Source organism: Helobdella robusta, assembly GCF_000326865.2.
Source record: "Helobdella robusta unplaced genomic scaffold HELROscaffold_16, whole genome shotgun sequence".
NCBI lineage: Eukaryota > Metazoa > Annelida > Clitellata > Rhynchobdellida > Glossiphoniidae > Helobdella > Helobdella robusta.
Window position 1 is genome coordinate 1,814,874 of NW_008703893.1, and position 12,160 is coordinate 1,827,033.

Consider the following 12,160-nt stretch of genomic DNA (forward strand, 5'->3'; position numbering starts at 1 on the left):
GTGAGATTTCAGTGCTCCGAAATATGATGAATAATTGAATGAATGATGAATTAATGCATGAAAGAAAAGGTGAATGAATGAACGGATGAATGAATGAAAAACTAAATAGATGAATGAATAAATAACTGAATGAATGAACGAACGAACGAACAAACAAACGAATGAACGAACAAAAGGATGAACGAATATACAAGTATATAGAATTAATAAACGAATGAATAATAGAGTATTCTTAAATAAAATCTTGAATTTTTTTAAAAATACTTCCGTGAAGGAATACAACGTCAGTGTAATAAATAGGATAATATTGATGAGATTGCCCATAATGATAACAATGACGATGATGATGAAAACGACGAAGAGGTTACACATTCTTCCAGTTTGATCAAGTTAAACGTTAACTGTGGATCATCCAATGTCAGACGAACCCAATGGTTAAGAGTAGCTCGTGTCAGAGTACTATAGTTTAATTACTATGCCAAAACTTTATGATTTGATGGAATTAGTTGTAAGTTTTTAACGAGATTTCATTGAAAATTTCAAATTTGTAACAAAACCAATATTATAATTTGTTTTTAAAAACTTCATTTTACATTTCCATAAAACCTTTTTTTCAGATTCATTCACCAGATAACGTTGGCTCAAATTGAATTTTGATTAAATGAAACCATAATTAAATTGTTTTAACCAACTAGCCAATTTTTTATACTAAATGTTCTTATTATGATTGATTTACACACGCACACACACACACACACCACACAGTGCGTGTCCGAATACACTACCAAAGACGTGTGCATTGAAGGCAGACATCTAATTAATTGAATGAATATAATGGCACTTTTAGATTTTTAATTGTATGAAGAGTTATATTTTATTGTTTTCTTGTTTTCAATTGCGTTGAATTATATTCCATTTTGCTATTTAGTTTATTTTCTTTCGTGGCATTTTTGAAAATTTGAGGAAAAAGATAATTTCGATGGAGATGACGACGATGAAGATAGTTTTATTATATCTATAATCGCAAGTATGCAATGAAATATGAAAGAATGACAGAAGAATAAATAAATGAATAAATGGATGAATAAATAAATAAATAAAACGGAAAAAAATAAATTAGAATAAATATCAAAATACAAATTACACCTTTTGATTTTATAGACGAATATACTTTGATGATAGCAAATAAATAAATACTAAAACTTTATAAAAACAAAACGAAATGAAAAATGTCTACGTATGTATGTATGTATGTATGTATGTATGTATGTATATATATATATTTATGTATGTATGTATGTATGTATGTATGTATGTATGTATGTATGTATGTATGTATGTATGTATGTTTGTTTGTTTGTTTGTTTGCATGGATGTATATATGTATGTATGTATTCAATTCAATCCACACATACATACAAATTGTTTGTATGTATGCATGAATGTATATATGTATGTATGTATTCAATTCACTTTTTGTATAAATGAAATGACAGTACAAGCAGTTTACGACATCTATATTAACGCTTATAACAGTGAGTTTAGTTACCAAATCGTTACAAAAGCAAAGTTTATATATATATATATATATATATATATATATATATATATATATATATATAATGTTACGTCATCAGCAGTTTATGACGTAATGACTAGAATTTGAATAAAGTTTTTTTTGGTAAGATGCATGATGCATAGTTTTTGGTCACACAACATCAACATACGTTAGCAACAACAACAACAATGTCAACACAGTATCGTCATCAACAATAAAATCAGCAAAAGCCACAAGGGCAGTGTTGATGTCATCAACAACAACATCAACAACAACGACAACAGCAGCAACAACAAAACAAACACATCAGCCACATTAATAATACTAATGCTAATAAAATCAAAATATATATACACGTATTTCATCAATGCATTTTGTATTCATCAATTTTATTAAGGATGTCGTTTTACGATAGTAAATGAGCGGATGGATGAATGAACGATCGAACGAATGAATGAACGAACGAACGAACGAATGAATGAATGAATAAATGAACAAAAAAATGAAAGAATGAATAAAGTCTAAATAAATACCAATAATTATCTATATATTTATACATATATTTGGGGTAGAGTTGGTTGCATAGTGCAACCACGTTGAGATACAATTGTTGCTTAATTTCATTTCATTATTGTTAATTAAAGTTAATTGAGGTAATTAGAGTTAATCAGATTAACTAATTAAATTTTACCCATTTATTTATTCAATTAAATCTTGAATTTTCATTTTTTATATAATTTTTTGGTATTCAATTGAAAATAAATAACTTTAAAAGTGCCAACAATAACAAAAACAATAACAAAAAAAAGTCAAACTCATTCATCTTTTCATTCACTTGTTTCACTATTCGCTCATTCAAGGATCCGCATTAGGACCGTTGTTATCATGGATATTTATCCAGGAATAAAGTCTAAAGTTTCAAAACTTGCAAATGACACGAAATTAATGTGCCGTCTCGGACAACGATGAAGATATTGAAATTCTAGCATGCGTAATGCAAAAAATTTGCAAATAGGCAGAAGATTGGCAGATGGTATTCAACACCAACAAATGTGCAGTCATACACATGGGAGCGAACAACAAGGCAAACGTATTCAAACCTGGAGACACACCACTAAAAATGTAGAGGAGGAAAAGGACCTAGGGGCGATAATTCATCGAAATGGTAAGGTAGCGCGGCGATGCATCGAGGCAGCTAAAAGTGCAAATAGGACTCTCAGTATGACAAAATGTTTAACACTATGGCTTGGAAGACAAGGCAATTAAACTTATATATAGCATTGGTACGACCTAAGTTGGAGTACTATGTTCAGCTTTGGAATCCAGATTTACAAATGAACAAACATAAGCTCGAGTATATTCACAGGAGGGCAACAAGATTGATAAAGGAGTGTCGCTGTGTGCCATATGAAGACAGATTAAAAGTTTGTGTGGATTGACAACATTAGAAAAAAAAAGATCAAGGGGAAATTTGATTCAGGCATACAAAATCATCAATATAAAGGAGAATTTGGAATCAACGAAATTTTTTAAGATGAACAGTAAAAAAAGTGGGTATGAATATAAGATCTTTAAAAAAAGCTCGGAATCAATAAAGCAAAAAATTTTTCAGCTGCAGAATTGTCATCGAGTGGAACAAACAGGGAGATAAAATAATATACGCAGAAACAACTAATAACCTTAAAGCAAATTTGTCAAAAGTAGGATGTCACAGAGTGGTCCTGTCACAGACTTAGTCTTCTTGGACCACTACTAAAAAATCTATGTTATATTGTTATTCATTCATTTGTTCGTTCGTTCATACACTCAATACTTATTTTCTAACTCACTCATTCATTCATTCATCATTCATTTTCAGAATAATTATATCAAAACTAAAATAATCAAAATGGAACAACGATAAAGGTTAATAAAAATAAATGGTCGTTTATCTCACAAATATGTCACCGTCACATCAACAGCAACAACAATAGTACAAAAAAACATCTATAACCTAAAGAAAAAACATCATAACATCAATCAAAGCAACCTCGTCAAAGCCACAAAAGTAACATTAAACACTCCCTACATCAACAATAACTACAATAAATTTTTCCTATAACAACATTGACAACAACGACAATAACCATGACATCAATATATGCAAAACAGCAACAACAACATATACATCAGTAAAATTAGCAACGACATCAACAATAACAATAAAAGTTACATCAACATCAGCAACGACAACAACCAAAATAGATGACATTAACCCAACTGTTAACACCAACATAAATACATCACCAGCCAACACTCAACACGGCTCATTAACAATCGAATCGAAAGTTATACAAAGGAATGATTGATTGATTGATACAAATTGATACCATCTCTCTCTCTCTCTTTCTCTCTTTCTCTCTCTCTCTCTCTTTCTTTCCCTCTCTTTGTCTATCTCTTCTCCTTTCTCTTTCTCTCTTTTTTTCTTTTTTTATTTATCTATACCTGTTCAACAAGCCTATTATATATATATATATATGAATATATATATTATAGGCTATTATATATATTATATATATATTATATATATATATATAATCATCGTTATATTTACGTAAAGTAACTTTTAAATTCAAGCTTTCCAGGACAACAGCGATGATGATGATGGTACGTATATAACACGTTGGTGATGATATGATAATGACGATGATGGTGCTAAATAATAATTATATGATATAAATAATGATATACACGATGATACTGGTGATATAGGTGGTGATATTGACGACGATATTAAAGATGATGATATCAATGATATCCATGATAATATTGGTGATATAGATACTGAAGAGGATGACTTAAATGAGGATTCGTATTGATCAAAACGCAAAACTATACTCGAGATTGGCTATTAAATCTTTTTTAAACTTATTAATTAATTATTTATTAACAAGTTTTTATATCTGGTGGACATATTTAAAAGTACTGACAATGGAAAAAAACATGAATGATGGAGAAGAGAAGACAGCGTTACGTGCTTGAAAAACCGTGCAAAATTGAATTTAAAAAAAAAACCTTCAAGTAGAATCTAATGCAAATTTCACTGCGGTTTTGAAAATTCAAAAGTTGAATGTTTGAACTAATAGGAACAATATTCTTGAAAGAATTAATTAAAATTTCAAAAGATAGATTCAACATTAACAACAACAACAACAAGACAAGCGTTTATGAATAGAGTACAACGATGTAACGCCACCAACATAGCGTCACCTTCATTCATCCACTTCTATATATCGACAACAACTACAACATCAGTAACTAAAACAACATTAACGACATCAGTAACAACAGCAACAGCATTAGTAACAACAACATTATCAGTAACAACAACAACTGCAAAATATGTAATACAATATAAATTAGATGTATTAAATTCACAAAGTAACTTAGCAATGAAATTTTATTTGTTCATCCATCTATCTTTTTACTCATCCATCTATCCATCCATCCATCCATCCATCCATCCATCCATCCATCCATCCATCCATCCATCCATCCATCCATCCATCCATCCATCCATCCATCCATCCATCCATCCATCCATCCATCCATTCATCCATCCATTCATCCATTCATCCATCCATCCATCCATCCATCCATCCATCCATCCATTCATCCATCCATTCATCCATTCATCCATCCATCCATCCATCCATCCATCCATCCATCTTTTTCTTTCATTAAAAATTTACAATTTTATTATTTAATTATTATTATTTTTTAAAATCTTCTCAAAATTCGTGTTTAGTTAAGAGCGACAAATGAACATTTATCTCTTACATCTTCATTGGATAGCGTAGAAAAATTAGCTGGTGTAGCTAGAGAATAACTGGTTATAGCTGAAAAATAGCTAGAGTAGCTGAAATGTGACATTTAAATAGTGAATAATGCAATTGAATTTTTTTTTTAAATTAATGTCAACACTTTCAGAAATTTTGTGACAACTGACACAAAAACCCACAGCTTAAACCTAATGTAAATTCGTCGTCATCATCATTATCATCATCATCATCATACTCATTTTCCTTATCACTTTCATTATTTTCATCACCGATATCATCATCATCATCATCATCATCATCATCACCATCATCATCATCATAGTTGTGACCACCACCATAATCGCATCACCATCATCACAACATCATCATCGCCTTAGTCAGTTGTTTTTGCAATGGTTATCAGAGATCGGACCTAATAAGCGGAGAAAGTAAACATGAACAGCCGGTGTTGATTCTGACGAAGGACCAGACGTACCTCTCCTCTTCCGGTCTCTTTATCAGGGCTCTCACAAACGACTGAGTTTGAACGCAGCTTGAATAATATCTGCATTGATGATGATGATGATGATGATGATGATGATGATGATGTAGATGGTGATGAAGATGATGATGATGATGTAGATAATAATGATGATGATGTAGATAATAATGATGATGATGATGATGATGTAGATGATGATGAGTATCCTTTAGAGTTTAATAGCCGTTGAATTGATATTTTTAGCTTTATTTCAACTGTGTGTATATAGGTTGCGTGTGCGTGTGTGTGTGTAAGTGTATTTGTGTGTATGTGTATGTGTGGTTTTTGTATGCAGTCGTTTGACAATCCTAAAAATATCAAAAACTTGCTTAAGCAGAAATTTCATTTGCCAAATAACATAATGTATGACATAATATATCATACCAGTAGGCAAAGCACACATACATTTGATTACATTTATAGGAAAAAAAATAGAAAGAGAAAGAGAGAGAGAGAGAAAAAGAGAATGAGAAAGAAAGAGAGAAAAATAAAATTAATCAATTCACCATTTAGTCATTTGCACATTCATTCTTTCATTCATCCACCACAAAAATTTTTTTTCACCTCAGGTCGTGATCAGGATGAGGCTGAGGTTTGTTAGTTTAATTTGAATTGCGTCTCGATTGATTCATTGAAGTATTTTTTCAAAGGACATTACACTCAATCTTGCTTCGTTTAATACAAATAAATTACAATTGGCGAGACATACACACGCACACACACATTCACATACACACAAACGCATTCACATATATACACAAACACACACGCATTCACATATACACACAAACGCATTCACATACGCAAACATACAATATTTAAATGAACAAAAATCACAAAAACCTTATTTGTATTTAATAATTTTATCATTTACGCAAACAGACACAAACTATACATACACTGAGGCATCCAAGTAGACACATACACACACACACACACACACAAACGTACACATACACACACATACAGACATATACAATACACACACACAAACACACAGGCTCTCAAATAAATATGAGAAAATACCTCGACATAATATGCTCTACTCTACTGGCACATAAAGTTGACAATCTTTACCACCAACTGATCTTTCTAACTATATAAACTGACCACTGCATCGAGCTCCGCTATAAATAAGCTCGCAATTTGAAATTTGATTACATTTAAACCCAACACACTCACAACACAGTAAAAAATTAACAGACTTCTCACCCACGCATACACACACACACACAAACACCGACACCCACACATACATGCACACACACAAACACACACGCATATATATATACACAAACACACGCACACATAAACACGCACAGACATACACGTGTATACACACAGATGTACAAAGGCACGTACATGCTTTAAAACATGCGCTTATGACCTTACAAACAGCTAGTTCTATAATTTCTTTTCTAGATTGACACACATTTAACTATAGCAAATTTCTTGGTGAATCAAACTCAATCATCTCGTTTGTCAGTCAATCCAAATCATGCGTTCAGACCTTTAAAAACCTAATGAGTCATACACGCGTTCAAACTAACCACCAGCCAGAAGTGACGAAATGAGATGACTCACATTTTTAAAAACTAACAACTAATAACATTTTTTTAAAAATGCGACGAAAAGCCACATATTGTTAGGCTAGCGACCAATAACATTTGCGTCTGTCAACCGCCCACGTAACATTGGCATCAACATTTTCATCAACCGCCTACGCGCGTTAGCTTAACGACCGAATTTTGTCAAATTTTTTCCCGCCAGTAGCGTTATTGGCGGATTTTTTTTTTTAATTCGTGTTGGGTTAGTTTGATTGGAAAAGGTCGATTTATTTCGTTTAAAAACTGTTTGTACGTGCGTTCCAAATGTCAAATGATGGTCCCGTGCATTCGACTGTAATTTCTGTTTAAATCTGACAACCCTGTCAGACCAATCAATGACTTGATAATTATTTTTTACTTCTCCTCGAGTAACAAAATTTTTAAGTGAGTAAGTAAGTAACTTTTTGAAGTAATTTTTTAATTACGCTCACACATGAAATCCTTCATTATTATTATGTTCATGTGTTAGTATTATTATTATTATGTTCATCCTTCATTATGTTCGTCTCAAAGGTTCGTTCGTTTGCACGCTCGTTCATTTGTTTGCTGCTTGTTGGTACATAACTAATGAAAAAGAGTAAGAGAAAGAGAAAAAACATAAAAACAACTGAAAGAGAGAGGAAGAGAGAAAAAAGAAGAGTGACGTCATAAATTTATGGACAGACGTGTCAACTTGGTCCAGCAGTTATTGGACGCCTACTTGACGAATGAGTGAGTGAGTGAGTGAGTGAATGAGTGAGTGAGTGAGTGAGTGAGTGAGTGAGTGAGTGAGTGAGTGAGTGAGTGAGTGAGTGAGTGAGTGAGTGAGTGAGTGAGTGAGTGAGTGAGTGAGTAAGCAGATGAGTGGACAGGTAATTACATCGCAGACACATGGTCAATAATCATCCGGAGGATCATGTAGACAACAATGCAATGATGCTGATGACGATGATTGTGGGTAACCTCTTACAGGGGGGTGAAGGCAGGGCTTATTTCCCACACCCCTCCCAAATAATTAAAAATTGCGTAATGGTCAAAAGCACCTAAAAAAAATTATGCCGACGCAAATCGGAACAAAGATATCAGAAAAAAAACAACAACACAACCGCAACAACGACACAACGACAACAACAACGACAATAATAATGATAATAAATTTTATTAATAAATTATAGTAATAATAAATTATAATAATAATAAAAACAAATCCTAACAGTAAAAATAATAAGTAGAAATGAAAGTGAAAAAAAAATTTCAGCACAACATAACAACCATCATCAGCAGACGGAGGTTCAATAAAATTTTCACATTGGAACATTCATTAAGTAAAATTGCAGTCGACGAGAAATTTATAATAATAATAATTATTATTATTATTATTATATAATAATAATTATTATTATATAATAATAATAATTATTATTATTATTATTATTTTTATGTAATTAATCATCATCATTACCTCGAATGTTCTACACCGGCACAGCAGTTCCGACATATCTTGGAGTCGACGTTCTCATTTAGACACGTTGTGACGTAAAACCTATTCGTTCATCAATCGATCAGTCAGTCAGTCAGTCAATCAATCGAATAACCAGTTAATTAATCGATTAATCAACTCACCAATCAATCGATTAACCCCTAAATCAATCATCAAAACAATCTGTTATCAAATAACAAACCAGCCAATCAAACAAGCCATCAAACAGTCAATATAAAAACCAACAAACAAATTAATTAGCCAACCATTCAATCAATCAACTAATTAATCAACCACTTAATCAATCAATTAACCGGCTAATTAATTAATTATCTAATTAATTAACTAATTAATTAACGAACCATTGCGCTCTTTTGGTCGAACCGTCTTCGGGCTGGTAGATCTCGACTCTTGTGAAGTTCATATCGAATGCACTTTTAATCTTCAACCATTCAGTTTTTACCGGACATGAGGGAAACGTGAGATCATTGTTATTGTTGTTGTTATTGCTATTGTTGTGGTTATTATTATTATTGTTGTTGTTATTATTATCGTTGTTGTTGCTGCTACCGCTGCTATTATTGTTATTGCTGTAGTTGTTGTTATTATTATTATCATTTTTATTGTTATTGTTGTCACTGTTGTTGATGTTGTTATGGTTGTTATTATTATAGTTATCGTTTCTGTATTGTTGCGACGATGTAGTTGTTCTCGAGCTCTGTTGAGAAAGTATGAAGAATGTGTGTGTATGTGTGTGTGTGTGTGTGTGTGTGTGTGTGTGTGTGTGTGTGTGTGTGTGTGTGTGTGTGTGTGAATTTGAGTTACAAAATAACAACGATAAAAATTAATTATAACAACAGCAACAATTACATTAACAACAATCACAATAATAACAGCAATTACAATAATAGTAGCAGCAATAACAATAATAATAGCAACAAGAGCAATAGCAACAACAACATTAATAACAATAACAACAATAATAACAACATTATTGTTGTTATTATTAAAATCAATAACAATAGCAACAACAACAACAATTACATTAATTGTGGCTGCAATATCAATAATAATAATAACAACAATAACAATAGTCATAACAACAATAAAAACAATAATAACAACAATAACAGTAATAATAGTAACAAAATAACATGAATAACAATGAACAATTCAGTTACTTTGATCTTCCTTCCTCTGTGGTGCGATTGTTTCAAAGTTTTTAGCCGGGTTTGTTGCTGATGTCTTTTCTGTTGTTGTTGTTGATGATGTTGTTGTTGTTGCTGCTGTTGATGTTGTTGTTGTTGTTGCTGCTGTTGTTGTTGTTGCTGCTGCTGCTGTTGTTGGTGGTGTGTAAGTTTTTGTTCTTGCCTTTGTTGATTTTGTTGGAGTTGTTGATCAAGTTGTTGCTGTTGGTGTTTCTCGTCGAGAATCTCTTCATCTATTTCATACTTCGATAAACTGTTTCCGCCAAATTCATAATCTTCATACTGTTGTTGTTGTTGTTGATGATGATGATGATGACGGTGTAGTTGATGTTGATGTCGTTTTAGGCGTTCATTATGGGTTGTTAATTGTAGTTGTTGATGTTGACGCTGTAGTAGTTGTTGTAGTAGCTGTTGCTGCTGTAGTTGTTGTTCTTGTAGCTGTTGTGGTTGCTGTGGGTGCTGCACTTTTTCATCATCATCTAACACAGATCTTTTAAACCTTGAATAATTTGTGGTGGTGCTGGCGACAATTGAGCTAACGTTGTCCAATGCATAGTTCTTATTACCGGATAGATTTCTCAAATTTTTATCTTTAATAACCATTTTATTATTATTAACACTTTTATTATTAATAATATTATTAACATTATTATCGTTATTATAAATGTGATTATCATTATTAATGTTGTTATTGTTATTTTTGATGTTATTATTATTGTTTTTGTTGTTGTTATTAATGGAATTGTTGGTTAATGCGTTAATAACATTTTCAACTTCTTCATCATCGTCGTCGTCGTCATCATCGCGATCGTTATCACCATTATCACCGGTTAAAACTTTGAGATTATTATTATTATTATTATTATTAATCTTATTATTATAATTATTATTATTCTTTTTATTAATCTTATTATTTTTATTACTATTAATAATTGAACTAGTGCTTTTGTTGTTTATTTTATTTAAGAAATGGATTTGACTAGATAATGATGACGACGACGACGACGATGGTGATGATAGTGGGATCGTTTTCTCTGATGATGAAGATAAGGAAGATGATGATGAAGGTGAATTTAAATGAAATTTGGTTGTTTGTGACGGAAATGGAGATGATGATGACAAAGATGATGATGACGAAAATAATGATGGAGATGATGATGAAGAAGAAGATGATGATGATGATAGTAATATTAAAGTTGCAGATAATAATTGAGATTTTCTACTCTTAACTAAAGTTCTAAATGTTGTTGTAGTTGTTGTTGTTGTTAGCAAACTCGCTGCTAATGTAGATGTCGCTTTTGGAATGAGTGATGAAGAAAATAATAAAGAAGATGATGACGACGATGACGATGGTAGTGAGGATGATGATGGCGATGATGATGACTTCTGCAAACTACCAACATACGTTGTTGAAGTTTTTGGCAACAAAGTTGTCAATATTTTCGTAAACAGCGTTACGTTCGTTCCCAACAAATGTATTGTCTCATTAATCATTCTCTCAATATAGGATTTTGCATTGACGCCGTCCGAGTTATTGTAATTATTATCATTATTATTATTATTATTATTGTTATAATTGTTATTATTATTATTATGGTTATGCATGTTGCTGTTGTTATTTTTATTGAGGTTGTTGTCGTTGTTGCTGTTATTTTCTTCATTGCTGCTGTTGTCGTTGAAGCTGAGATCGTCGCTTCTCAGACCGTTATTTCTCAATGTGCCTGAACATGTATTATTATTTCTGTCATATATACACACAGTAAAAGTTAAACATCTGGTTGTTGTTGTTATCACACATACATTTTACACACTGTACATAGAGTATATTAGTAGTGTAAACACAATACACACCACACACGCGCACACACGCACAAAAACACACACACACAAATATATATATATATATATATATATATATATATATATATGTAGTAAAAATACTTAAACTATATTTCTTGCCAGAGCTGTCAATCACACGCATTAAAAT